At 42.6% G+C, this 26594-nt stretch overlaps 1 protein-coding gene across 2 annotated transcripts in view; it reads left to right on the top strand.

Annotated features, from left to right (window-relative positions):
* PPARGC1A (PPARG coactivator 1 alpha) overlaps positions 1-26594 on the top strand; it is a 599446-nt gene that overhangs the window by 140151 nt on the left and 432701 nt on the right. The window lies entirely within an intron of this gene.

The raw sequence follows: 26594 nt of genomic DNA, 5'->3' as shown, positions 1-26594 counted from the left end.
CCTTTAAGAGGAGTGCCTGGGACTCCGGCCACTCTCCGTCAGACACAATATCTGCTGGTTTTCACAGCCAAAGGTTGTGGGGACTTCTCTGGAACCCTGGGCTGGAGAGCCTGGTTTTGGGGCTGGGATTCCTCGCTCCTTGTGAAGACCTCCACAGCTGAGATATCTCTCCCAATTTTGAACCACCACACATGGGTGTGGGACCATCCTCTCCTCATCTTCCCCCCTCCTACCGGTCTCTACATGGTTTCTCCTGTATGTCCTTAGTTATAGGACTTCTGTTCAGCTAGACTTGAAGCGATTCTCAATGATGGTTGTTCTGTAGTTTAGTTGAAATTTTGATATGGTCATGGGAGAAGGCAAGCACAGCATTTACCTACTGACTGGAAACCATCCTGGCTGGAAACCAGGAGACAAATTTCTTAAACAAAAGAATGGTACCGGGCACCCATTTCCAGGAGATTTGTCTGACGATTGGGTGGAATGCTTTAGGGAGATTGGAGATAAGAAAATCACTTAGGAGGCCACAGGGATGATCTGAGAGGCGGAAAGTGGAATAAAGACCCAGAGCAAAGTGACAGCAGAGAGGGAGGACGGATGGGGCACAGGAGAGGAGGTGCAGTGAGGGGAGGAGAGAGGAAAATGTGAACCAAGATTCGACTGAAGGATATGGCGAAAATGGTTGTTTCAAATTAGTAAAAACGAGCACTTTGTAAAAGCGAAATCAGGAAGAAAAGAGACACTGAATTAAATTCTAGGTAGACTGTGACTCTAATGTCATAGCAAATGGATCTTAAAATCAAAATTGGGTAGAGATAGAAACAAGGGGCTGTATGCTGGAATCGCCAGCCCTGAGTCATTAATTGAACAGTTCTTTCTTTTCATTGGTTCAAAGAATAGTTTTTCAGTGCGTACTTTGTGCAGGCGTGACTCTATGAGCTAGAGATATGGAGTGAGCGAAACAAAGCACTGCCCTCCCAGAGCTTACATTCCGAGTGTGAGACTGGGATAGGTACACAGGGAAATCATGATCGTAAGTGACATTGACTTCGGGATGGCATCATGCTCAGAGCTCTACTTGAATTATCTGTTATTTATCTCTCAAGACAACTCGCTGACATACATACTATTAAAATCTCCAAAGACTTTGGCTTAAGACCAAGTTTTGCAGGATATGGACCAATGAAACTGGTGCAGTAAGAAAGGAGAAGAAAGAAAGTCGGAGAGAAATCAGAAGCAGCTAGTAACAGTGATCAATGTCAAGTGCTCTGGGAAGTTAAGCTGAATAAGAAATGAGAAAAGACCTTAGGAGGTGGCTAGAAAGATACTACTGATGACTTCCCAGTGGTCAATCTCCCCAAGTAGTGCGAGTTGATGCCAGGTATCGAATTCCTCCCCAGATCAAGCAAATGATTAGTGAGAAAATGGACAAAGACCACTCATCCCAGGAGTCAGAGCGAGAAGGAAGTGCAGTAAAATAGCCGCTAGCAGACACAGCCACATGAAGTGATTTTCTACGTGGAGGGGAAATGCAGAAGGGAGAATTAGTATTGGCGAGGTAAAGAGAAGGAAAGGCTGGGCCCGGGTGGCTGGAGGAGATGGGATTGAGGGCGATGGTGGAGGGGTCCATGTTTGATGGCGGCGGGGGGCAGGGCTCAGTTCCAGAACAGTGCAGGGAGGTTGAGAAAGGGGATAGGAGACGTGGCTTTGCTGAAACAGAGTGAAGTAATAGATAGGTGAGACTCTCGCTTCAGACAACTAACTTTCTTCAGATGAGAAGGCACCATATTATCAGGTACAAGTCTTGGTCAGCAGACAGGACTGGTGACTAAGAAGAGTGAGGAGTGTTTCAGTAGTCTCTCTGGAGAATTCATCAAATGGGACTTTACTATTCAGTCGGTTGTATTGCTGATGTCTACCGCTGTTTATTTATTTTTTTGATTTCTAAAATAGCTGTTCCTCTTATCCTGTTGGCGCATGTCTTGTTCTTGTAGAAGAATGCTGGTGATATTAAAAGGAAATTTGTATTTGCACTTTCGTTAGTCTTTCACATCCTCTTCCTGTCAACTTTATTAGTGTGAAATGCCATTAATCATTACAGTGTCATAAAACACATTTTACAATAAGGTTATTCCCCCCCAAGGTTTATTTCTGCCATTCTAAGAGATACTTGTGTTGGAAAATAGCTTTCATTTTGGGTCTTTCATCTTGAACTCCATAGTTATTCCTGGGACTATTGCCCCTTAGTTGATAATTGGTTTTGGATGCCTGTTAGAGACTTTGTAATCCCCTGAGGGAGCTCTGTGAAGGGATGAGTTAGGCCAGTAAAAAAGACCCTTAATTTTTGAACAAAAATCACCATATGGTCTTTCCCTTCGAAGTCTGTGGGGTTGAGAAACCCAGCCAGGGTCATCATAAGTTAGAAAGGGTTTTATTTTATTTTATTTTATTTTGTCTTTGGGAGACTGTAAAGAGTGGTCAACTCCTGAAGGCTCTGAAGAATGGAAGCAGGGTTGTTGGTACATTGAACGGACTCATAGAGTTCAGGTTTGGGGTATAGCAGTAGGGTAGCTGGAGAACTGAAATGGGTTGAGGAAGAATGCAATATTTTCTAGGTCCCTAAAGAGAATTAATTTGGAGGGCATCCTGAAAAGGTGTGTGTGTGTGTGTGTGTGTGTGTGTGTGTGTGTGTGTGTGGTGGACAGGCACAAATATGAGAGAAGGTGCTATAGGATCAGAGGGTTGTCATTCTTCTGTGTTATGCAGTCAACTCTTAAGTCTTCGGAATGACAGATAACTCTTTTCTGTTTCAACTCTATACTCAAGGCAGGTCTTTTTCTGAGCATGTGACATTTATTAAATGCTTAAAGAATCTAATTGGTTATTCTTTTTTTTTTTGAAATGGTAGCACTTTTTTTTTTTAATTGCCGTTCCTTATATTATGACTTCTGTGTCTTCTTTCAGTGAAAATGCGCAAGATTGAGGTGGTTGATATCTTTCCTTTAGAAATTTGTGTGTGTTGGGGGTGGGGGACGCAGAGCTTTTTATTGGTCTGAAATGGGAGATATTGGTTCTTTCCCGGGACACAGTAACTGAGTCATTTCATTGGTCAACGTGGTGCTTTTCTTGTTTTTTTTTTTTTTTACTTAGTACTCTTAAAAGACGAGAAAAGAAACAGTTATATTAATAGATGAAATAAATGGCTAGTCCCTTTTTATCAGTTAGGGAGATCTTGACTTCAAATAACCAAAGGATCAACTTTAAATGGCTTAAACATTAAAGAAGTTGATTATCTCATAAAGCAGGATACGGTATGCAGGCTCAAAGATGGCTCCCAATGGTCTCTCCTCCTTGGCATTCATGCCTTCTTGTAATTCTCTGCCCTTGGTGTGGGCTAGATTTTGTGACTCATTATCAATCAGTGATTTTCAACTGGGGATGATTGTTCCCCAGGGGACATTTGACAATATCTGATGACTTCTTTTTTTGTTACAACTGGAGGTGGTAGTGGTAATGCTGGCATCTAGTGGGTAGAGGCCAGGGATGCTGCTAAATATCCTACAATGTACAGCCCCACAGCAAAGAATTATCCAACCAAATGTCAGTCGAGCCAAGGTTGAGAACCTCTGCACTAAAAGAATAGAATACAGCAGAGAGTAACAGATGTTACTTCTAATATTAGGTTACTGAAAAGACTGTGGCTTCCATATTGGGTACTCTCCCTCATTCTCTCTTGGATTGCTTGCTTTGGGGGAAGCCAGCTGCCATGCTGTAAGGCTCTATGGCGTAGCCTGTGTGAGTGAACTTGGAAGTGGCTCTTCTGGGTCCGGCAGACTGCTACTGCTACATGAATGAGTTTGGTGGTAGATCCTTCCCCAGGTGAGCCTTGCGTTGACCGCGGCCCTGACCAAAACCTTGGTTGCGGCCTGCGGAAGACCCCCAGCCAGACTCACCCAGCTGCACCCTCTCAGATCCCTGATTTGTGTCACTATCAGATTCCTGATCCACTGACGTTGCGAAATAATGTTTGCATTTTAAGTTGTTAAACTTCGGAGTAATTTGTTATGTAGTAATATATAATTAAATGTAAGAAATATGGAAGCAAGATGGTTCTGGAATTGGATCAGAGATTCAGTGATGTCATCCAAGCCCAGATTTTTTTTTGTCCCTTTGCTCAGTCATCTTCTGTGCACTGACTAGTCCTGGGGTTTTTCCTTATGATCATTATGATGGCTGCTCTCGGCATCATACACTCAAATCTAAAAAAGTGGGAGAAAGTTACTTCTTTGGCATCTCTTTTTTTGAGAGATGAAAATTTTCTCAAGTGATACCTGCAGGACTTTCCCCTCAGACTCCTGTGGTCACGATTAAGACATAGTCCAATCTCCTAGACTAAGGCAGATTGGGAAAATAAATATTAGACATTTTTGGCTTCTACCCTGGGAAGTGGTCTCTATCAGTGAAAAAGGAAGAGTAAGGCTGCAGAAGAGACAATTCCATATCTTTCCCTCTGGAAGTCGAAGCCTGTAGCTTTGGGCACCTTTCCTGTGGGGATAATAGCCATATTCTGAGTTCAGGTCTCTAGGTCTCTGGGCACTGACTGCTTGGGCAATTATATGTTCCATTTTTTCTTTTCCTTTTTGTAGCAGATATTTTCCCACTGACATAGGCCTGCACGCAGGGAATGGGTGATAGAAAGAGAAGGCATGGATTGGTTCAGGTATTTTTCTCTTGGCTGCAGGTGGAATCTCGGGGGAAGGCTGCTGTAATAGAGAGCATTGCTTCCTCTGAAAGTTTGGGCAGCCTTATTGGAGAGGGATGGACTGTGCTTTAATAGTTTTGTTTTTCATTAAGCTTCAGTGCAACCCCTGTTGCTTCTGACTATGACCATAGCATTCTGTAAATTATGGAGAGAAAAATCACATATTTTATCCTCATGACTGCATTGGAAGTGGTGGGGAGATAAAGAATACAGCTGAGGGTGAAAAGTTTGTAAACACGATGACTTGCTAAAGGATGGCTGAGCACGAATTCCGATTCAGGGATAGTGACCCCTGGTAGTATCTGACTTGCAAGAACTGGTAGTTTAATATAGAGAGGAAAAGGATTAGGAGGTATGATCATGGAATTGGGAGGAAAATGTCTTTGACTCTCATCGCTGCTCCTTATTAGCCGTGTGATCTTGGCCAAGTCATTTAAACTCTTGGAGGCTCAACGCTAGAATCTGTAATAGACGAAAGCACCAACATAGAACATAGTATCGTATTTCTGTCTCTCTCATGAAAAGTCAAATCCAGTTGCTTCCCTTTGGTGGAATCTTGAAGTTTGGTTTTTGTTTCCCTTCCCCGAGCTTGTTCTTCAGAGCCCCCGTCACCCTTTCGCTCCTCATTTCTCCCTGAAGACATACACGTCCGAAGGACACAGCCACCATTTGGAGACAGGACTTTAATTTTTTTCTTGCCCATCAGAGGCATATTTGCATTTTGAAAGAAGAGGACTGAATGGAAACCAGCTAAAAGCAAAAGCATAAATCGTGAATAACAGGACATTAGTGGATTTTTTTGGGGTAAAGCTGTGTCTTTCCATAGTTTCTTAAAACATTCTATTTAGGCAACCACCTCTTCCTCCTCTGCCCAAGACTGCCTCTAAAAATGCGAAGTTCCCGTTAGAACGAAAGGACTGCATACAACACGAGATTATGCCCTCTTTACCTCCATGGATGACTTTTTACTTTTTTCTTTCCCTTCAGAATGCCATTTAGTTAATCTCCTAAAGCTTCGGTTTCTACATCTATAAAACTGGATTAACAATTGTAATAATATACAATGGTTACCTGAGCATGTGTCATGTGTCAAGACCTGTTATAACGCTTTCTACACATTCTCACGTTTAATCCTTACAGTAGTCTTAACAGCTGAATCTCATTATGCCTATTCTGTGTGTACAGAGCTGAGGCAGGATAAGCTAAAGTTACTGGCCCAAGGTCACACAGCTGGTCCGTGGAAGAACCATGATTTCAACTTGAGTCGTATGGATCCTGAATCTTTGCTTCCAACCACTCCACTGTCCTGATTTCATTGGAAACCTTTGACGATTCATTGAGATGATATAGGCAAAGTGATACAATGACTCCTCAATTGCTGTTACTGTTATTGTTATTTTCTATTTATTGGGTTACTTTCTAGAGAAAATCTGAAGTGTGTTCTTACATGTTGATGAGGCTGATGACCCTTAGGAATTGGCAGAAAAGAAAATTAAAGAAGTCTTTTCACTTCCTTTGTTTCAAGTTCAATTGCTACCACCTAGAAGGAGAACGTTAATGTTTTAAATATCCGAACGTGAACTGTTAGGTTTTATGACACCCATTTCAAGCACAATAAAGGAGAAGCAGTGATGGATCACGTGGCTAGTTAGTTAGCGGTGCAGCGGGAACTTACTCTTCAGGTAACCTGTATGACCCCAGAGGGAGGTTGATTTGGATATGGTGGGAAGAGAACTAGCAGGAAACCTCCGAGGTGGAGAACAGTCATGTCTGGTATTGGATCATGATCGTTTTGGATCCAATACCAACATCATGTCTTTGTCACTACATAACAAATGTCACGAGAGGGAGGCTTGTGGTGGGGTCAGTCATGTGTCTTAAAGTTGTTGCAAAGGAGAAGTGAAAGCCAACGACCAAGTTGGTTTGTAAGGACCCAGGGAAGTAGCAGCTGTATTATTGAAGCTGACCTGCTGCTTAAACCTGTAGCCCCTTCATCAATCACCTACCGGCTGGGGCTCCCGGAGGTCAGTCAAATGATTCCGTTAATCGCCTGCTCATTCTCAGGTTCTCGCTTCAAGAGTAATAAATTTTTAAAACTTTTTAAAAAATGAAAAGTTGGCTGACAGGTGTGTATGGAAGAAAAATAATCAGATGGAAGAACAGTCATTTAGGAGCGAGCCATCCGAGTAAGTGCTGGAAGGGGGGGAATGTTCTCTGACTCACAGAACTGTGCCTGGATGAGAGAGGGGGCGAGGTCCTTGATTTACCCCAGGTGTGTCACCAACGCCTCTCAGTTCTATATTCCTCAGGATCAAGAGTTACCAGTACCGAGTGAGCAATGCCCAGAGCCCCAGGCAGGGACATTTGTTACAGAATTAACCACACAGATAAGGTCCTCTCAGTGACAAGCTCTGATGAACAGGCTCCTTTGAAATCAGAGAGCTGCCTGACCCACTTCTCACTTGTCATCTAAAATATCAGCCTTTCTTTTGTTATATGGCTTATTGGGGAAAACAAAAAAAAAACACACACACTCAGACCCTTAAAGAGATATATCTGCTTTACTGTAAACAAATTTCTTTGTGTGCAAAAATAGATGCTGTTATTGATATGCAGGAAAAGAGCCAGCCCCTGAATAGAAGCCCTGAGCAAGGAGTTAGAATACTGCACTTGTTTCAAGATCATGGGCCTCCAGATCAGAAAGACTTTAGTGGAGCTCTTATTCTGCACACCTAGCTGCGTGACCTTGGGCAAGTTACTTAACCACTCTGAATCTCAGTTTCCTAATTTGTAGGTAAGGATAGTCATTTCCACCCCCCCCCCGCCCCCAGAGGTTGTTGTCATGCTCACATGAGAGCCTTCATTCATTCGAAAGATGTTTATCTGTACAATAAACATTCTATAATAGCAGAGAGGTTAAAGGCGTAGCTTCTGGAAGCAGAATCTGTGTTTGAATTCAGTTTCTCTACTTACTTGGACAAGTTACCTAAGGCCTCTGAGACTCAGTTTTTTCATCCATAACAAAATGGGGATAAGAAGTGTATCTTACAGAGTTCATAGGGTTGTTGAGGATTCGATGTGTTTCTGTACGGGCTGCCTTTAGAATAGTTCCTGGCACTAGTTAGTGCTATTTCAGTGTTAGTCATTATTATGTGGTAGGAACAACGGCAAACTAAGAGAGAAACAAAAGGAGAAAAAGCGACAGAGACAAGATCTTTGCCCTTCATGAAACTCCTGGCTTATTGAGAGAAGACGTATAAAGTGATAGAGTGTAGAGCTTGGCATATATGTATTCATTAGATGGTAGCTGTAAGTGTCATCACTGTTACCAAATTTACTTGGCCTGAGCCACCAGAAGCCAGGATCTGAAAGGCAGAGATGAGCTATAAGTCACGGCTAGTCCGTATGTCATGCCTACGCCTCCTTCCAGTTCCTCATCCTGCATATGGGATGGATGTATCCTTTGAGATAGGCGGGGAAATAGAGGGGGGTGCCTGACAGCCCACTGATATAGCGTATTTTTACCCACGATGAGAAATGTTGGGCTTCTCCATCTTTGGTTGGTTGATTCAGTTGTACATTACCTGTGCCCAAGAGAACACAGACTGCAATATACCAGAGTATCTTGAGTGATTAATTCCATTATCTTTCAGAAAGGAGTTGCTGTTGAGAAATGTGTCCCAGGAGGCCAAAGGACCAGGAGCAGTAGAAAGGTCCACCCAGTGATATCTTTATCTATGCAGTGGGTACATGCCTGGGAAGTCGAGGATCGAGGGAAATGAAACCTGTTTTCTCATTAACTTTCATTGCACAATTGGAGATTAAGTCCATTGAAAAAAATTAACTCCCAAATCTCTAATTTCCATAGAAACGTATACTATAAAAAATAATAAGGCTGTGTATTGTCTTCCTGGCCAATATTTTCCACTCATTAGTTGGAGGACAGATAATAGGAAAGGCTTTTTCCCCTTTCCTCCTTCCTTCTGTCTCCACCCCCTTCCCCCAACACACACACACACACACACACACACACACACACACGCACGCAGAGGTAAAAGAGCATCAAAGACACACCTGAGCTGCCAGGATGCGGCTCTGAAGCAGGTCACAACATATTTCTGAGAACAAAAACTGTGATCTCCTGCCCCTTCTGCTTCCTGGGAAGTTGGTTGCTTTATTTGGCATTTGTTTAGCTTTTATTTACAAAGTTTAGGCAGCAGCTGCGACTTCAGCAGGTACACAGAGAGAAGAGCTAGCAGGTTGCCAAGTTCCACGAGTACAAATCCAATGTAACGCCACGTTCCGTGAGTTCTTGGTATTATGTGAAATTAAACCTTGGACCATCAAGTAGCTGTACGAGAAGGGATGCTTCCACTGATCTCTGCGTGCCGGTGGTCGGCATTAAAGATGAGATGCGTGTCTGGCTGGGAAGCATTAGCACAGTCCTGCTTGAAAGGAGGTGGAAGGTGGGTGCGAGGAGGAGGCACTGTTGCGGGGGAAGAGCCAGTGGATGGGCTAGATATTGGCTTTCTGGTTGAATTGGGCTGGGCCTCTCTAATAATAGCTATGGGAAGGACAGGCCAATTTGCTCTCCCGCTGTTTTCTAGAATGCTTAAATTCCTTTTTCTCAGTGGCCCAGTTATGTACCTTAAGCATATGGGGACTCCAGCAACTATCTGCCCCAAATCACACAACCCGAGCACATTTCTAACAATGTGCCATTTGGGTGGGGAGCAGAGAGAAGGAGAAGAGGGAGGCAGAGATGACCCCACGGCAGCTGAGCGTGGGAGCTGCCAGCCACCCTTGCAGAGGGGGCTGCAGAGGAAGTTCCAGTGCCGGAGGACACTGTGTGTCAGCGGAGCATTGCCACCATCTGTGGCGGGAGTGGAGAGTGAGGAGACCATGTGTGAGTCGAGGCAGGAGAGTCTGCCTGGTTCTGGCTGGAGAATTCTGTTTGTTTGATTTCACTTATTTTTTTATTTTTTATTTTTTTATTTTTGGGTTTGGAGAGCTAGACACAATGACAACACATGCTTGGCCTAACTACACAGGATTCAAGATAGAAGAAACTTTTTTCTCTCCCTCCGCTCCTTCTTTTGCCAACATCTCGAGCACCTCCACATCCTCTTTCTCCAGCTCCAGACATTCCTCCATGTGACCCAAGAAAAGGGCTGTACAAGAGCTACTCACTAGATTCCTATTCTTTCTTTCTCAAGATGCCTGGGAAATAACTAAACCTTGCTTTGCTCATGGGCCAGTTCCAGGCTCCTCATTCATCTGCACTATATATTTATAGGGAAAACAATGAAACCAGCAGGCTGTTGGCTCACTCAGGCCAAAGAGCGTTTTATTGTTTAAGCGTTTTGGAAGAGAATGGAATGTGGTTTTTGCCACATGGTCAGCATGGAGCTGGAAGAGGCCAAAAAAGATCAGATGGGAAAAGGCAGCAACCGATTTTGCCAGCCAGTTGAAGTAAGAATGCTAACACCAACAGGAATTTTTTTCTCAGCCTTGTAAGCTAGTCTTTTGGTTCAAGGAACAAACACTTTTTACTTGTCAGTTTTTGCTGTGGGAAAAATGTGTCTGGAACTCAGCCACTTAAGCACAGGGACGCACTCTCTGGTCACTAGGAGCAGCCGAGGGGAGGGTGTCACAGGTGAGGCTTTCTGTTCTGGAAACAGGCTCAGAGGTGGAGTTGGGTGAGCGCTGCAGACACTCTCCTGGTGAGGGAGGGACATGAAAAGACTACTGTGACTTCGTCCCTTGTCTTATAAAGCTCCCAGCGTGGGAATTTGTCAGTTTGTTAAATCAAAATGGCATCACGATGTGGAAATTCAGAGACTGACCTTCATCCAGGAGCTAAGAGAACCCAGGGGAGGCGTTGGGCTGGAGGTCTCCGAAGGCTTCTGAGAGGGAGGACGTGCTCTTCAAGATTCATGAAGGACGTAAAGGACTGACGAGCCTGCGTGCAGGGTATGGATTGGGTAAAAACATGATTTTGCCAGCACCTGTTTTTTTCTCGTGTGTTACCTTAAGTGTTGGTACTATCAACTTTTAAAATTAGAGGTCCAGGCTCGAGACAATTCCTGGTACCTGGGACAAAGCCTGACATGTAATGTTCAAATACCAGTTAAACGAATGAAAACATCTTATGGGCCATTACTTGGACCTGAATGGATTTTTTAGAGGGTGGCTAATTCTTTGTCTGTCTGTCCGTCTGTCTTGTATTTAAAGATGTTAAAATTGGAGATGGGCTGCATGCAGGGCTACCATCTCGGGCTCCTTATGCATGCTTGGTGCACGACAGTATATCAACACAGCAGCCATCACGCAAATCTTATACTTGTTTTAGACATGACAAACCTGAGGCTTTCGAGGGAATAAGTCACTTGCTGGTGACACATAGCTAGTGTCCCTCCCATCTATCTGACCCCGAGCCACACTCTGTCCCTGTGCCCGGGCCATCTCATGTTAATGCTCGTAGCTGATTGGAAAGATTGGGGAGGGTCAGTCTTTTAAACAAGGGAATAAATGAAATGAGGGAATTTTATTTCCCTCAGATTTCATCTCTTGCAGAGAGATTTATGTCTTCAAATTGTATTTCATGGGGCCTTTTTACGAGTAGCTAGATTTATAGGTAATAATCGATACAGTTCTGAGCTGGGTTTCTCTTGCATGTGTATACCTTTGTAAAGAATTGGGAAGGCGGATCAGGGAAGTGCTGGTCTCCATAACCCTACACACCCTAACTAAGCTGATAGTAGTGGCCGGGTGGGGGAAGGGAGACGGAATCTTCACTAGGAAAGATGCTCGGGAAGTTGGGAAGGGACCAGCTCTACATGTGAAGAAAACAAACCCTCGGAGGAGGCCCACCTGTCAGGAGAGAGCATTAGGCTCACACCAGAGTCTCCATGTGTATGTTTTTGAAAATGGATCCCCATAAAGGACACCTGGCCCAGAGCATCCTAGAGCACAGGGACCTAGATGTGAATTCCTTTTGATGTCAGGCTGGCCTCTGCAGAACCAGATGCAGCCGGGATGCCTGACCCTTGATAGCCACATGTTGTGTGCAGAGGGGTTAGATACTCACATAACCCACGTGTGTTTATGTGTGTGCGACTGAGTCCATTCCTGTCTGAATACCTTCCTTTTATGGGCCACTTTCTTGCCCTTTTGGGAGTGCCGTGTTTAATCTCCACAGGGCTTTAGCGTTTAACGAGACATGATGCAGTATGAGGGCTTGAGCTATTTCTTCTAGGCCTGTTTCAGTTAATTTCAGTACCCAAGGAGACCAGAAAACCTTTAAAAGGCAACAGAATGAATTGCTAATTGTGGGATTCCAGGGTATTGAGAGAGCAGTGTTATAATAATGTCCAGGGCAAAGGGCTCTTCCCAGAGGCCTTTCAAATACTATCGCAGAGGCTGCTGGTTCCTAAACTTTGAGGCATGTTGGAATAGCTTATGGAGCTTATTAAAATACAGGATGTCTAGAGTAGGATCGTAATCCAGACACACAAGTTCGGAAGAGGACTCGAGGACTTCAACGTTTGAGACCCTGCAGTGTAGCTGGCTGCTTAATCTGCTTTTTTTTTGGTGGAGATTGGAAGTCACTGGTATGAGTGTGGGAGTGAGTGCGTGCATGCGTGTGTGCGTGTGTGTGTGTGTGTGTGTCTGTGTGTACACATACTTCAGGACGCAGAGTCAGCACGACTTTGGGCTATTACCTAAGCTATAGACATGGCTTCTCTCTTAACAAAAAGCGAGCACTGAGTATTTCCTTGTTCACTGGAGGTATTCAGCTTCTGTTGCCTTTTTCTTGCGAACTCTCCTGTGAATGTCATGTCCGGCCCTGCTAAACTTCCCTCCGCTCATTCTGCTTCCTGGATGGCTAGGAGCATCCAGTGGCAGCGTGTAACTGTTGACTCACAATATTTTTATATTTATACTTTCTATAGCGTTTCTTATTAAAATATCATAACATCTCCCTTCATTCCCTTCCTTCTATCCTTAATTCCCATCTTCTTTCTTGTTCTCCCTCCCTCCTTCCCTCCTTTGCTCCCTTTCTTCTGCCTTCTCTCCCTCTTTTTATCCCTTCGTTCTATACCTCCCTCCCTCCCTCCCTCTCTCTCTCCTTCCCATCTCAAGATAAGGAAATCAGTGTGAAACTTAGTATTCCGAGAAGCAACTATAGTTTTTTTCCATTAGCCCGTATGTATTATATATATGCTCATCACTCGTGCATTTGTATTGGCAATGCATGCTTATGAATGCTGCCATAAACTCAGTTCTTCAATCCAGGATGAGAATGGAGTTGTTAAAGACAGTTGATGAGGTGGCATCTGTTGGCCAACACTTTTATGCTGCAGTAGCTCTGAGCAGATAACATTAATAGGAATCACATTTTAAAGTTGTAAATTTGATGTAAAATACTAAATTTGACAATAATTGTGTTATAAAGCAAAAATTCTATTTATTCAAGGGCTCCCATCTCTCCTTCGTGTGAGGGGCTCTGGAATTCTTGCTTGTACCTGCCCCTGGCAATTATCATGCCTTCTCTAAAATTCTGTTTTATTTTTCCATTTTCATAACAACTACATTATGATGTGACATATTTTTTTCCAGATATTTTGCTTGAATAAATAAATAGGATATTAAATTCAACTGGGGTATTAGATTATAAATTAGTTCTGTAATAGGCGTCATAATGTTATTTAGATTTTCAGTTTACACAGACCTTGTAGCAACTCCCTAGAGCTATGCTACAGAATTAGAAGTAGATAGAAGTTGATGTAAGAAAATTGGTTTTTGTAATATGCTGATGCCAGTAGAGTTGTACTGTGTGTAAAGGTATTTAAATGGAGCATTCCGACTTGTACAGAAAAAAGATTGATAATGATTTCACTGATTGACTTGCTGGTGCTAATATTGGCTGTGTATAAAACCTAAAATAATTCTTTCCAAAATTAAAGCAGTGTTTATGTATGAAGGCTAAAATATCCAGCAGGAGGACCTATATCAACTGTTCTGTGGATGAATGTTTCTCTTTCATCCGATCGGTATAATAATGACATTATCTCACAACTCTTTCCTGGTGATCAAGTTAGTCCTTTCAATTACATTTCACATCAAGGAAGATACCCACCCAGCAACACTGTGTGATGACTAAAGTCTCTAGCAAGTAGGACATAACCTCACTGAATTAAGACCTATTGTACACTGGTGGAAAAGCATGCACATTGAATAGAAAATGTGGATTAGCCAGGTGAGTGCTGGTGGCAAGGCACAAAGGGAACAGCAAAAGGAGGCTGTCTTGGTAGCGAGTGCTTTGTAAGCAGACGGGGTGGCAGACTATGGCAGAGGTGGGACAGAGCTGGCGCGCGGCCTGTTTTAGTATAGCTTGTGAGCTGAGAGTGGTGTCTGTGTTTTTAAATGGTTGAGTAAAAATTAGAAGAGGAAGAATGCTTCATGACACAGGAAAGTTGTATGAAATTCAGTTTCAACATGGATAAATAAAGTTTTTAACAGAACACGGCCATACTCGTTTGTTTACGTTTTGTCTGTGGCTGCTCACACGCAGCATAGGCAGGACTGAGTAGCTTGGACAGAGACCAAATAGCCGGCGACGCCTTAAATAGTCCCTCTCTGGCCCTTTACAGAAAAAGTTTGCTGACCTCTGTTTTAAACCAAAAACCGGGGTGGACCGCTGTGTCCTGGCCCTCGTGGAAAGCCTCATGCTGGGGAAGGATTGCGTGGGAAGCGCTGGCCACTAGTGAGCAGCAGTGCTTTACTTAAAAGGGCGAATGTAGAGATAGCAAATCAGAGAGATTGTGCTCGTGGATCTTGGTTAAAAAAATGCCAAACGTAAAATCAATCCTCAGGGATAAGCTCGCTTCCAAGTTTTATGGAACTTTTATCTGAATACAAGAAGGTTTTTGCCCCATGGGGCTTACAAAGGTGCCCTAACCTGGCAAAGTCTATTCGAGCATCTGGTCAACTGGTTGGCACCAGGGGAAGGCAGCCTTGGCGTGGCCAGGCCAGACCTGGGCCTGCTTGTCTCTGTCCCTCACCAGCCCCGATGCTTTGGAGACATCTTGTTCTCCCTCAGGCGTCAGTCTCTTCATCTGTAAACTGAAATGGCCCATCTCAGTGACCACTAATGGCTGTTCGGTCCTGAGATGACACAGTACCTCTGATACGGGGAACTATCACTGGCGTAAGAAGGTCCTAGTCCTAGGAAAGAAGCCTCTTGTTTCTGGTGCTTTTTGTAGCTCCCTCTTGCTTCTAAGATGCTGCATTTCATTAAGGGTTCACAAGTCTTGACATGTTTGTAAAGAAAGACACGGCAGGAATTTATATGCCTTGCCTTATAACAAACATGTTGTGAATAACCTATATTTGGAATACAATTTGTCATAAGGATGCAGGCAGAGTTTTAAATTTGAGCAGCTTCTGCAATGCAATATTTTATTCTTCTCGAGCAGATCCCAGAGCTCTTCCACTTTACACCTTGAAGGGAGTCTTTATTGGGGAAAGCAGACCCCGAAGAATGGGAACATTTGCATTAACAGTTGCAAGAAATGCCATTGTAATTTCATGAGAATTACCCTTTCCAATGAAGAACCCGGCAAAATCCCTTGAAAGTGGCTGGAAGATAAATTAGAGCCGAGCTGCAGTTAGGTAGAACTAAATTTTATTCCTTCTCTTTAAAATGGGTTTTAATTGATTTGGCATACTTTTTAAGTTAATAATGAATACTGTACCTGGGTCTGCATGATTACTTCTGTGAATGAGAGCTATTGCGCTTGAAACAGCTTTCCCTTACAGAGGACAGTGATTTTAATGAAGAATCTTTGCTTATTGCACCGATGGAAATGCGGTTCATGGTGGTTTCAGACAGTTCTCTAATTAGCAGTCCAGTCTGTTCCCCTGAATATTTTACCTGGAACTGTATGGAAGTGTAGACAAGAAAGGTGCTGTATCATAATGCTGGGACTTCTTCCCCACTTTGCAGAAAACCATGTAAATGCACGATCTTGGAACTGGGAGAATTCTGCAAAGATGTTACAAGGCCCGGAGATCCTTTAAATTTAGTTTTTATGTTGAGTAAATCCAGAGATCTTTAAAAAGGGGTGGAAAGAAGTAACTCTGAATCCACAAATGGTTTCTATGTTAGAATAACAAATTTAACCCTTTTTTTTTGAGAGGGGTGTAGGTGGGGTCGGTGGGTGGAAGGTAGAGAGAGGAACGTTAAATTCCTAGATTAGGGCCTGGTGATCAGATGCCAAGTTGTAACATGGGTGGTGGTGGGGGTCTCTGACTCTTAGACTCGCTTGTGGAGAATGAAGTTTCTCACTGTCTCTTCAGCGTTACCTTAATGGAGCACACGGTGCATAATGGACCATGTTTAGAGGCCATGGTTAAAGCTGACATGGAGATGGAGGTCAGGAAAGGATGAGCCAAAGCCAGACATTTATGAGAGGTAAAAATATAAAGACAGGGGCTTCCCATTGACTTACAACAGCGAGTGAGGGAGAAATGGAGAAATCACGGAAGGAGAGGAGAAAGGAGAAATACTAGATTTTGAAAAATATAATGCCCTGAGGGATCGAGGGATAGAAGCTAACATTCAGCACATTTCTATATTAAATAGGACATTTGGTTGCTGTTATTAAGACTATGGTCTTAAAAGTTTAGGAAAATGACTGATCAGATTTGTATTAATATAGAATAATAACAACCACTAGTATGTATGGAAGACTTACTGTGCCCAGATGCTAGGCTAAGTATTACACACAGAATGATCTAATTTAGTTGCTATTATCAACCTCTGAGGTAGTTACTACTAGGTTTTCCATTTTAAAGCTGAGAGAACTGAGGCACAGAGAAATTATCATTGGCCAATTTCACAGGGCTAGAAAATGATAGAATAGGGACTTCAATCCTGGAAGAATGACTCCAAACCTGGTGGTGATATTGATTCTGCAGAGGGAACTGGGCTTACTATTTACAGGCAGAGAAAACATTGTGCCTTTCCTGAGCTCAAGCAATGGGAGTCAGGGCTGGGGCTGAACTGAGGACCTGCTGGTTCCCATAATGCACTTAGAGCCACAGACTGCTGTGTACACTTGTGTTACCCAACTGTAATTAAAATTATCATACAGCATAATGATTTCTAATATATTTCAGACCAAATCACCATCTTATATCCGACATGTTGTTAATGTTTACTACCATAATTACTAACTTGAAATATACAGCAGCAATTTTTATTAGTGTTTGGTTATGTATAATTATGTCAAATATGAGACCACAATTTAAATTGAACTGTATTAGCAGTGATCATACAAAATGATTATGCTGTATATTCGACACCCTGGATACTTTATGTTGCTATAGATTTTTTTCCCCTTCCAAACTATAAAGAATATTTAAAGATCACCCAAAGGTTCTTTATAATGCTTTTCATTTAAAGAGTTTTAGAGCGTGAGGATATACATACTGAAAACGGAGCATACCGAGTCATGGTTTAAGAGAGGAGTGGAAGTTACTGATCAGTGAATACGTCTGATGTGCCAGACCCTCTCCTGGGTGCTTTGCACAATGAGGATACTATTTTCTTCATTTTCCTGACTGGATAACTGGGCCCTGGAGAATTTAAGAGGTGTTACTCATCTAGTGAATAATGGAGCTGAAATTCAAGTTCATGATCTTTCTGGGAGTTTTTATCTTGGGTGGTTAAAAAAGAGATCATCTTATGATAAACCGTTGTCATAATGTGCATTTCTATCAAATTAATAGCGTTCTGTATTTAATGAGGTATGTATATGCTGGCTCTTTCTTATACATTATCTTATTAAATAAATTCTATCAGGTTCATTTTTGAGCTGGAAAAACTGACTCAGAAATTTAAGAGTTTTATCCAAGTTTGTGCAAGAAGAGCTAGGATTTGAACCAAAGACTTCTGAAATGTAATATTTTCTCAGGATAGATTATTACCAGGTTCCTTTTGGTTATTTCCAGCATTCTCTACAGCTGCCCTTTATTACAACAGACCTTGAGTTCTTTTTTGTGGTGGTCGTGATGATGATGATGATGATGATGATGATGATGATGTAGTGTGGTGATGAAGGCAGCTCACAGTGACCGAAGACTACACGTTAAACTATTTACATTTATTATACTCATTTAATTTTTATGATATGCCCCTTTTATGGATAAGAAGACTAAGACGTGGAAAGATTCTCACTGTATAGTAGTAGAGCCAGGACTCGGGTATAGAACTTAGCTGATCCCAGAGTTTATTCTCTTACATCTCATTCCCCACAGAGATAATAAATTATTTCTTGGGCTAAATGATCTTGATTTCTTATCTGTTTTTTTGTTGTTGTTACATTTCCCTGAACACTGTCTATTTTCTTAACATATTTCAAAAATTCAATGATTAAAATTTCTTTGGATGTTAACATTTCAACGAATAACAGTTCAAAAAAAAACAAAAACAAAAATGAACAAATACAAAAACCAAAATCCAGAAAGATTACTTTCTAGTCCTGAAGCATAATCAAATTATTTAAAGTTATAAATTATAAAATCAATTTAAGAGAACAATGGAGTAGTTACATATCTTAATTCGATCACTAATATGAGTTGGTGACTTTCCACTCATGCTCACACACACATACTTTTCAAAAATGATAATAAGTAGTACCATGTGAGTGGGGGAATATATCTGTTTTGTTCACTGTACTTGATATTTAATAAAGTACTTGATATAGGTGGTAGGAATTCATGAACAGGTACAAATTAAAGAATCAATGAAGTCTAAGTATTAGTTTGTGTCGCCTTCTTATTTTGTTGGTTAGTGTGTCATTATGATTTTAATCATAATCCCTTCAAATCCTGGTTAAAATTTAGTCTTCGAAGTAATTGATTATTAACGAAGAAATTTGCATCCCAACCAGGAGTGAGATTTTTGTCTTTGATTGATTTTATCAAAATTCACATTCCTCTTTTGGAATGACTCTAAGTTGAAATAATATACCTCTGTAAAACCAAAGACTGTTCCCTATAAGGTCCTATTTGATAGCTATGGACACCATTTAAACAAATATCTAACTACATCCATGTTTTGTCACTCATCTGAGAAGCCTGTGCCCAACAGAAGGGAATCTATTATGAGTTTTTATCAGTGGCGAAGGATTTGCTGGCTTATTTCCACCAGCTTGACTAGTCTTCATTGGACCAGTGACTTGCACTTGCAAGGCCAGCATTATAACTGGACAAGGCAGGGTTTGAGCATGTCATAACTGAGTGGGCTGACCAGACCCTGATTAAACCTGAGGCTGTGACGTTGGTTAACACTGGGTTCTGTCTGAGCTATAGGGCACCAAGTCATATCACCTCGAAAATTAGCTTGCTGTTTCAGCCAAAATGAAATAAAAGAAAATAATTTGTCTATGATTATTTTTCTGTTCTTGATAGTAGAGGCTTACCCCCCTTGCTTAAAAAACGTACATATCAAGATCCAGAACCTTACATTTTAATAAATCAAAATTACATTTTATCGTTTTTCTGTATCGAGTGCTTCTAACATCAGAGAGATGTATGAACAAGTTTTTTTTTTAAGGGTTTATCATAAAACAGAGACCTATAAATCCTTTAACCCAGTTCTTAAACTGATCCTCTAAGAAAAGTTAAATATCACCATTGTTTGTAGATCACTAGATCACCACAAAGATAATTCTTTTATAAATACAGATGGTACTCTTATGGAAATTACATGACAGTAAGTAGATGCCAATAGAAAAAAAATGACGCGTTGATTAGCTAATAAAATGGTGTTCAGTAGAATTATGATTCTTTGTCTAATTTATGGCTTATTTGAACTTACGATGCCCTGTTTTCATTTTGGCTTTTAAGAAGTGTTCCTTTAAAAACTTTTAAAATGTAAAATAATATGAATTTGATTGTCTCGAGCATAAAATGCTAATCATCGATTAGCAGTGAATCACAGCTATAAAGCTTCCACCTCCTCACCCCCTTCTCATTCCGAGACATTCTTATGAATTGATGAAGCTGAATCAATTGCCGGCAGGCTGGAAATATAGCATTAGACTGACAGTTATAAAAAAATGAGCCAATGAATAAGTTATTGGCAAATTATTGATATAAAAATCAATACTCAGGGTTTGGGCATGCAAAGGGAATGTGGAGTGGAGAAAGGAGACTGTTTACCAAGTGCCTAGTGTGTGTCAGGTCATAGAAATACTTTTTTGGGGGGCTCCTTTGGTGCTTTATTCTTTTATTCTCTCTGAGCCATGTTGAACCAAAATAACCACCTCCCTTCCCTTTCTTAACATCAGTTAAAAAAAAAGCGGAGAGGAATTTTATCATGGTGTCAGGACAGGGAGAGCATTTGAGTGTTAGCGTTGAGTTTTCCACTTTCACGACTCTGTTTGTTGGTGGGTGGAATGTTGAGAAACAACCTTTTCCAAATGGCACGTGAATAATCCTGTAATCAGTGTAATGTATTCTGTTATGGGAGTAATCAAGTCATTCAGCTTTGAAGTAAGACCCAATTTTTCAAAAGTGGCTGATGAATGCAGTTTCAGGTATTTAGAGGCGGCTGATGTACCTGGGCTATTTGGGTCTTCTGGTTGAACAGGAAAAAAGTACTTGAGGAAACTGAAGTGGACCATTCTAAAAATATCTAAGTTTCAGATTTATTTTCCTAGCAGGCATAGTGCGCAATTTGAGATTTTAAAATTAAACATGTCTGTGTGCTTTTGAATTTAGTATTGCTGAAAGCTTCGTTGGTTGGAAGCGAGTCACGAGGAGATGGAGACTTTGTGCTGAGTCTAGCTGTTCTTTCCCTTGATCTTTGCAGGGTGGGGTCCTTCTGTCCTTCAAGTCTTTAGCTTAAATGCACCTTCTTCAGACATGTCTGCCCTGGGCACATTTTCCGTGCCCTGGAGCCACAATCTCCCTCAACACCTCTTTCCTTTTTGATTTTTTTCTCATGACTCTTAGCACCAATAGAAATTCTTATTTACTTGCTTACGTCCCCTCTTCTAGGAGAATGTATGCTCCTTGAGAGGAGGGATGTGGTCTATCTACAAAACCCCAAACAGTTTCAGAAGCTTTGTGGCACTGACGAAAGAGGGATTGGAAGAATGAGTGCTTGATTCTGAACTCAGAGGGTCCACCTCTACAAACCTCATTTGCAATGCTAAAGGATTCGATGGGAGCCTGTCATGAACCTGCCATTCTCTGAGCTACACCACCACCAACCATCTCCTCAGCCTCACACCTAAGGGTTACAGCTCACTCACCTAGTGGGTTTTGTCCCAGGTAGGAGGGACAAAATTGCTGGTTGGACAGCCCGGGGTGGCGCGGGGCAGGGGCCGGGGGTGGGGGCGGGGTGGTTCCAGCTAGGTCACCATCCTGCAGCAGTCAATCAGAATGCTTGGAATATCCCTGCCGGTTAAGCTTCATGTTACTTAAGGCGTCTATTTCAAAACTAACCCCGACATCTATGGTTGTGTTCTGTACTTGATTTACAGGGCTCTAGCAGCCCAAATCACATTAAAGCCAGAGCTCTCACACGAAGCTTTTTGTATTGACTTGGGTTAACTTAATCTCTTGGCTCGTGTCCCCTCCCCCCACCTTAGGCTCTCACCCACTCTCTGGCTACCTCCTCTCTTGCTTTCTCTGTTTCTCGCTTATTCTTTCTTTTTTTCCTTTCTCCCACCCTTCCTTCTCTCTTCTTTCTCACGATCAAATTCTAAGCATATGAAGAACTATCTTGTCCCTAGCTTCCTCTTCACCTACCCCTTCTGCTTCGGATTTATCTAGTGTTTGAATATTAAGTAACATATCTTCACGAAAAGCCCCATATATAAAAATCTTCATGTACAGGTAGGTAATTTTTGGATTAATCATCGGTGTATCAACATCTCCCTGTAGAATTTCTTTTTCTTTTCTTTTTGTTCTTCCAGCATTGATTTTCTATTTATGAAAGTAAGGCACGCTCACTGTGAAGCATTTGGATAATAAAGAAAACCCAGAGTGACTTTAAGCGCAGGCTTCCCCAGCGTAGCCAGAAGAGGATTTGGCTTTCAAGAGAATAATTAACGAAACTCATTTTAAGAGCTCATTTATTGCAGAAAATAGGGGAATTACCTGTCCAGGGGAATGAGAAGTGTTCAGATGTTGCCGACACTTCCCCCGAATGCACTGTGATCCCAGAATAATGACTTCTTTTATAGGAACAGGAGGAGACATTGCCGCGGCACTGGGGGTAGGAGACACTGTTAGTAAGCTTCCTTGGTTTGCAGAAAATGTGCCCCAGTCAGCCTTTTCAAAGAAAGCCATCAGACAGCGTCAGGGCCAAATAGGGTATACATTCCTTATCTTTTGATTCATTCGTTCTTAGAGCAAATCCACATTTCCCAAAGTCTCTTTCATTGAACAACTGTCACATATGATTTTCCATGCCATGGGGTTCCACAGCCAAGTAAGGCAGGGAACACTCAGCCATTGCTCACGTTTCTTGGAGATGTGTGATGCGCGTCGGCACGCAGGAAGACACGGGGTAAACAGAGAGGCCTGGGTTACTTCATCTGCTGCTTCCGAAACATATTTGACTGCGGACTTTTTTTTTTTTTTTTTTTTTTTTTTAAGTAACATCTAATTATATTCCCTGGAACTATTTGGCCACAAAAACAAAACAAACAAGCAAAAGGAGTTGTTGTATACAGCTGACCCTCGAACAACATGGGTTTAAACCCTGCGGGTCCGCTGACATGAAGATTTTTTTCAGTAAGTACACTCGGCCCTTTGCATCTGCTGGTTTCACTGGGCACAGTCAACCCAAAAGACTGAAAACAGTATTTTCCCGTTTCCGGTCTCGGTTTCCCAGCCTCGGATGGAAAATACTGTTTTTGATCTGTGATTGGTTAAATCTGAAGCTGCTATCGAGTACTCGAGTACTCTTACCTGGTTTTTCAGTGGGGGGGGTGGGTGTCAGAGCCTGTAACTCCCCGTGTTGTTCAAGGGTCAAGCGTACTTACTCAGGGCGCATGTCTTCTGTTTGGGGCTTTTGCATTTCCGATGCGCTTTTTTTTTTTTTCCTGGATGAGAAGATGAGTGGGCAGGGGCTCAGCCATCAATTCTCTGGTGCCAGGCACTGTGCCGGGCACTTTCTTAGCATTACTGCCTTTGAACCACCACTGCAGCCTATGATCCTAGATTTGCAGATATGGATCCTGAAACTCAGAGGTGATGGAACTTGCTGATGGCCACTCAGAGGGGTAAGTGGGTGGAGCTGCGTGAGGATCATGGGTGCTGATCTGATCTCATTCCAGGGCTCTGGGTGCTTTAAACACTCATGCCCACTAGCACAGCAGACACAGACCCCGCTGCACCTGTTCCACTTTCGGGGTCTCGTAGAAGCATTCATCAGTCACTCTTTCGAAAAAATTACTGTTAGGAGTACAATGTCATACACAGACCCCTCGGTGAAGACCGCATTCCCTATAGGTGAAAATCAAGCATGTGATATGTATGTATCCATATCTATCCATCCAACCACCCATTCATACATCCCTATACATGTGACCATGTCTATTCTGGCTTCTCCAGAATCCATTCCAGGACCTGAAATTTAATAGGAGCTTGGGGACAAATATTTATTGGCACCGAATGGGGAATTAATACTATACGAAGTATGACTTCATGCCTTATTACACTCGCCAGCCTCCTCTGCTTTGTTTTCCCCCATGGCATTTTCACCACTGGACATAGTTTACTCGTTTGTTTGTTTTGCATTTACTTGCTTATTTGCTTACAGGGCGTCTCCCCACATTTGGATGCGAACTTCTTGGGGGAAAGTTCTTCTGCTCACTGCTGTGAACCTAGAGTAGATGCTCAGTGAATACCGGGTAAAAGAATAAATGTTCGAACACAAGCGTTTATCATTACTTTTACTTTCCCCAAATGCCTCAAATTGCTTTCTTTATTCCTCCGCTTCTCTCTCAGGAATAGTTAAAATCTACTTAGGGCTGTAAATAAAGGAAGTCTACGATCTTTGCTATTCTAGTGTAGCAAATATCAGAGGGCTCTGGGTTAATGGGCACGGGCAAAGCAGAAACAGCGATGAGTTCTAGTGCACGGGAAGGTGTATAGACAGTCACAGGGACATTATGCAAAGTCACCACTTTGTGCCTTCTACTGTAGCCCATCATTTTCACAGCACACATCTCTTCAGTAGAAATCCCAAGTTTTTTTTTTTTTTTTAATCCATATAGCAGCTCTGCTTCCCATACACTAAACCCACACCCTGCTGGGCTTCTTAACCTGGGATGGAAAAGTATTTCAATATAATTAATCTCCTTTTCAATCCTTTAAAAACCATTCTTCTTAGAAGGAGGTCCATAGATTTCATCAGACAGCCAAAGGGATCTGGAAAAGATAAGGCCCCCTGAGCAGCCCTGACCGGGTGGAATATTTTACTTGGTGCTTAGGGAAGGCAAAGGGTTGAAAAACGGTCTTCCTTTAATCTTTGAAGTTAAAAAAATTCTGTGTGTTTGTTCAGCATTTGCCCATGCCTTCCCCGCCACCTGTGTGTGGGTGCCATTGGAATCTCAATCTCAATCTCTCTCTCTCTCCTTCCCTCCTTCCTCCCTTCCTCCCTCCCTCCCTCCTCTCTCCCTTCTTCTCTCCCTCTCTCCCTCTTTCCTCCTTTATGATGGATGCCCTTCTGGTATCCTGGGGTTCAGGAAGGCAGGTGAGGCACTGCTCCCAGGGCAGGGTGGCCCATGGCCACCTTCACTTTTACAGAGCCATTGGAAATGAGCACAAGACTGGCGCAGAATGCAGAGAGCGGCTGAAAGGCATTCTGCCAAAATGTTTTCCTACGCGCGAACGGTAGAATGGTAGAGATTGAAGCCGGCCCAGCCCTGATTGGATTACCGTAGCCCCAGAAGCACTTTAATCTCCACTGCCGATGCTGGGGGTGGGGAGGGTGCCAGGGGAAAGGCCACGATTGAGATGTGTGTGCTGTGGAGCATCTCAGAGGCTTGAGTCTCCCTGCTTTGGGGCTGGTCTGGGAACATGAAACTGCTTGCCACAGAGATAAAGTGAGCGATTCTTGAGTATGGGTCTGTTGATAACTTCCCTTTGCTTTGGATTCTGGTGTATAAAATCGTTGTCAAAATGGGCTTTTAGCACACACAGCTTGGTGGTGGCAAGTTGTGTATCAGTGGCTGATTGCATTCAGGAAATAAACCTCAGTTTTCAATAGGGATATGCTTTCTTCATAGGTATGTGTTGGGGATAGGAGGTAAAGGGAAAAACAAAGCTGGATTGTTAAGAAGGAATGAACACTTTGATAGCCAGAGATAGCAACGTAGAAGGAGAAAGGAATGGGACGGAGCATGAATGAAATAGAATAACCAGAAAAATATCATCAAAGTGAGTGGTGTTTATCCAATCACATACTTGTACCTAATAATAAAGTAGTTGAAAAAATTTAAAAGCCCTATCTTGGAACAAATCATTTCCCGAGGCCACGCAGAATGAAGGAATGAATCATAACAGGCTGTGATTAATTATATCCAAAGTAAAAAAAAAAAATGGAGAAAAACAAGGTTTTCTACCCATTTGGGACCCACGGTCCCAATATAAGTGAAGGTATCCTCTGATCAGAGGTGAATGTCTTTCTTGGTCGTGAAAGATGAGCCAAGGGAGGGGCTGGGAGGGGAGCTGAAGACCGAGAGGCACGGGCTGGTATGGGGAGGTCTGGGCTGTACAGGTTGAGCCACTTACAGTTGGCTGAGGGCGGAGGGGGGTCAGGGCAGGGATTCAGGAATGTGGCCTCAGGGAGGTACAGACGGCTTTGCCTGGCATTAGCAATTCAGATGGGTCGTAGAAATGGGAGATGAAGGCTAGGAAAAGCAAGGCAGGAAGAGCAACGAGAGGAACATTCTCTACGTTCTCTGTGACTCCGAGACTTCCTCAGTAGGGTGAAAAATGGTGGTTGGGTGTGTGTTGGGGGGGGGGGTGGCTGTTGATTTTGGAGGGATATTTATGAAAACAGGTCAAGGAGGCAGGTATAGAGCTCGTCGGAACAGGAATGTTCCTGTCTTCCTATGTTCGAAGGATGTATGAACCTGTGTGTACGCAGCTGAATGGTAAAAGTTATTGGGGAAGCGTCAAGGTGGAAATTCATAGCTATTATATTTGTGGCCTCTAGCTACAGGAGCTAACAGGTGAAGATAGTCTAGGGACCCAAAATGGGAAAAAATGACATTTTAACATTTTTGTCAGGTAGGCAATTTAAAAATAAACTTGAATTCAACATATGCCATTAATGCTAGAGGTTGTGTTATAACGATGCAAAAAATGCCTTCTTTTCGATAGCAGTTTTAAAAAAAGTATGTCATAGGGGGCTAAGAATCATACACGGAAGAGGCCAATGTGACTGTGACAGCCGCCCCACAAAGCGATCGAAAACGTACCACGAGTCTGCCCTCCAGAATTAACACTATAGCCTATGTCAGGGGCTCACTCTTATCCTAATATCTGCTTTTGGATTCTGTCCAGTCCCATTAGCGATTCCCATGTTGATTGCTCTGTTACCTGTGAATGTTAATTGCTTCTAAATCTCTTTTAGAAGATGCTTAGGGAAGAGAATTCTGACTTGCAAAGGCGCGAGTTTTATTAACGTACAGGTAAACAGGGAAGCCGTTTAGAGGCTCCAGTGAAGGGTCTGTGATGCGAGATGCCAGAGACGGGTGATGCAGCCTCTTTCTTTGCACGTCTGCCGTACACG

Source organism: Rousettus aegyptiacus, unplaced genomic scaffold (assembly GCF_014176215.1).
Source record: "Rousettus aegyptiacus isolate mRouAeg1 unplaced genomic scaffold, mRouAeg1.p scaffold_m13_p_10, whole genome shotgun sequence".
Lineage (NCBI taxonomy): Eukaryota > Metazoa > Chordata > Mammalia > Chiroptera > Pteropodidae > Rousettus > Rousettus aegyptiacus.
The sequence above is the reverse complement of the archived record's forward strand: the minus strand, read 5'-3'. Positions and strand labels throughout refer to the sequence as shown.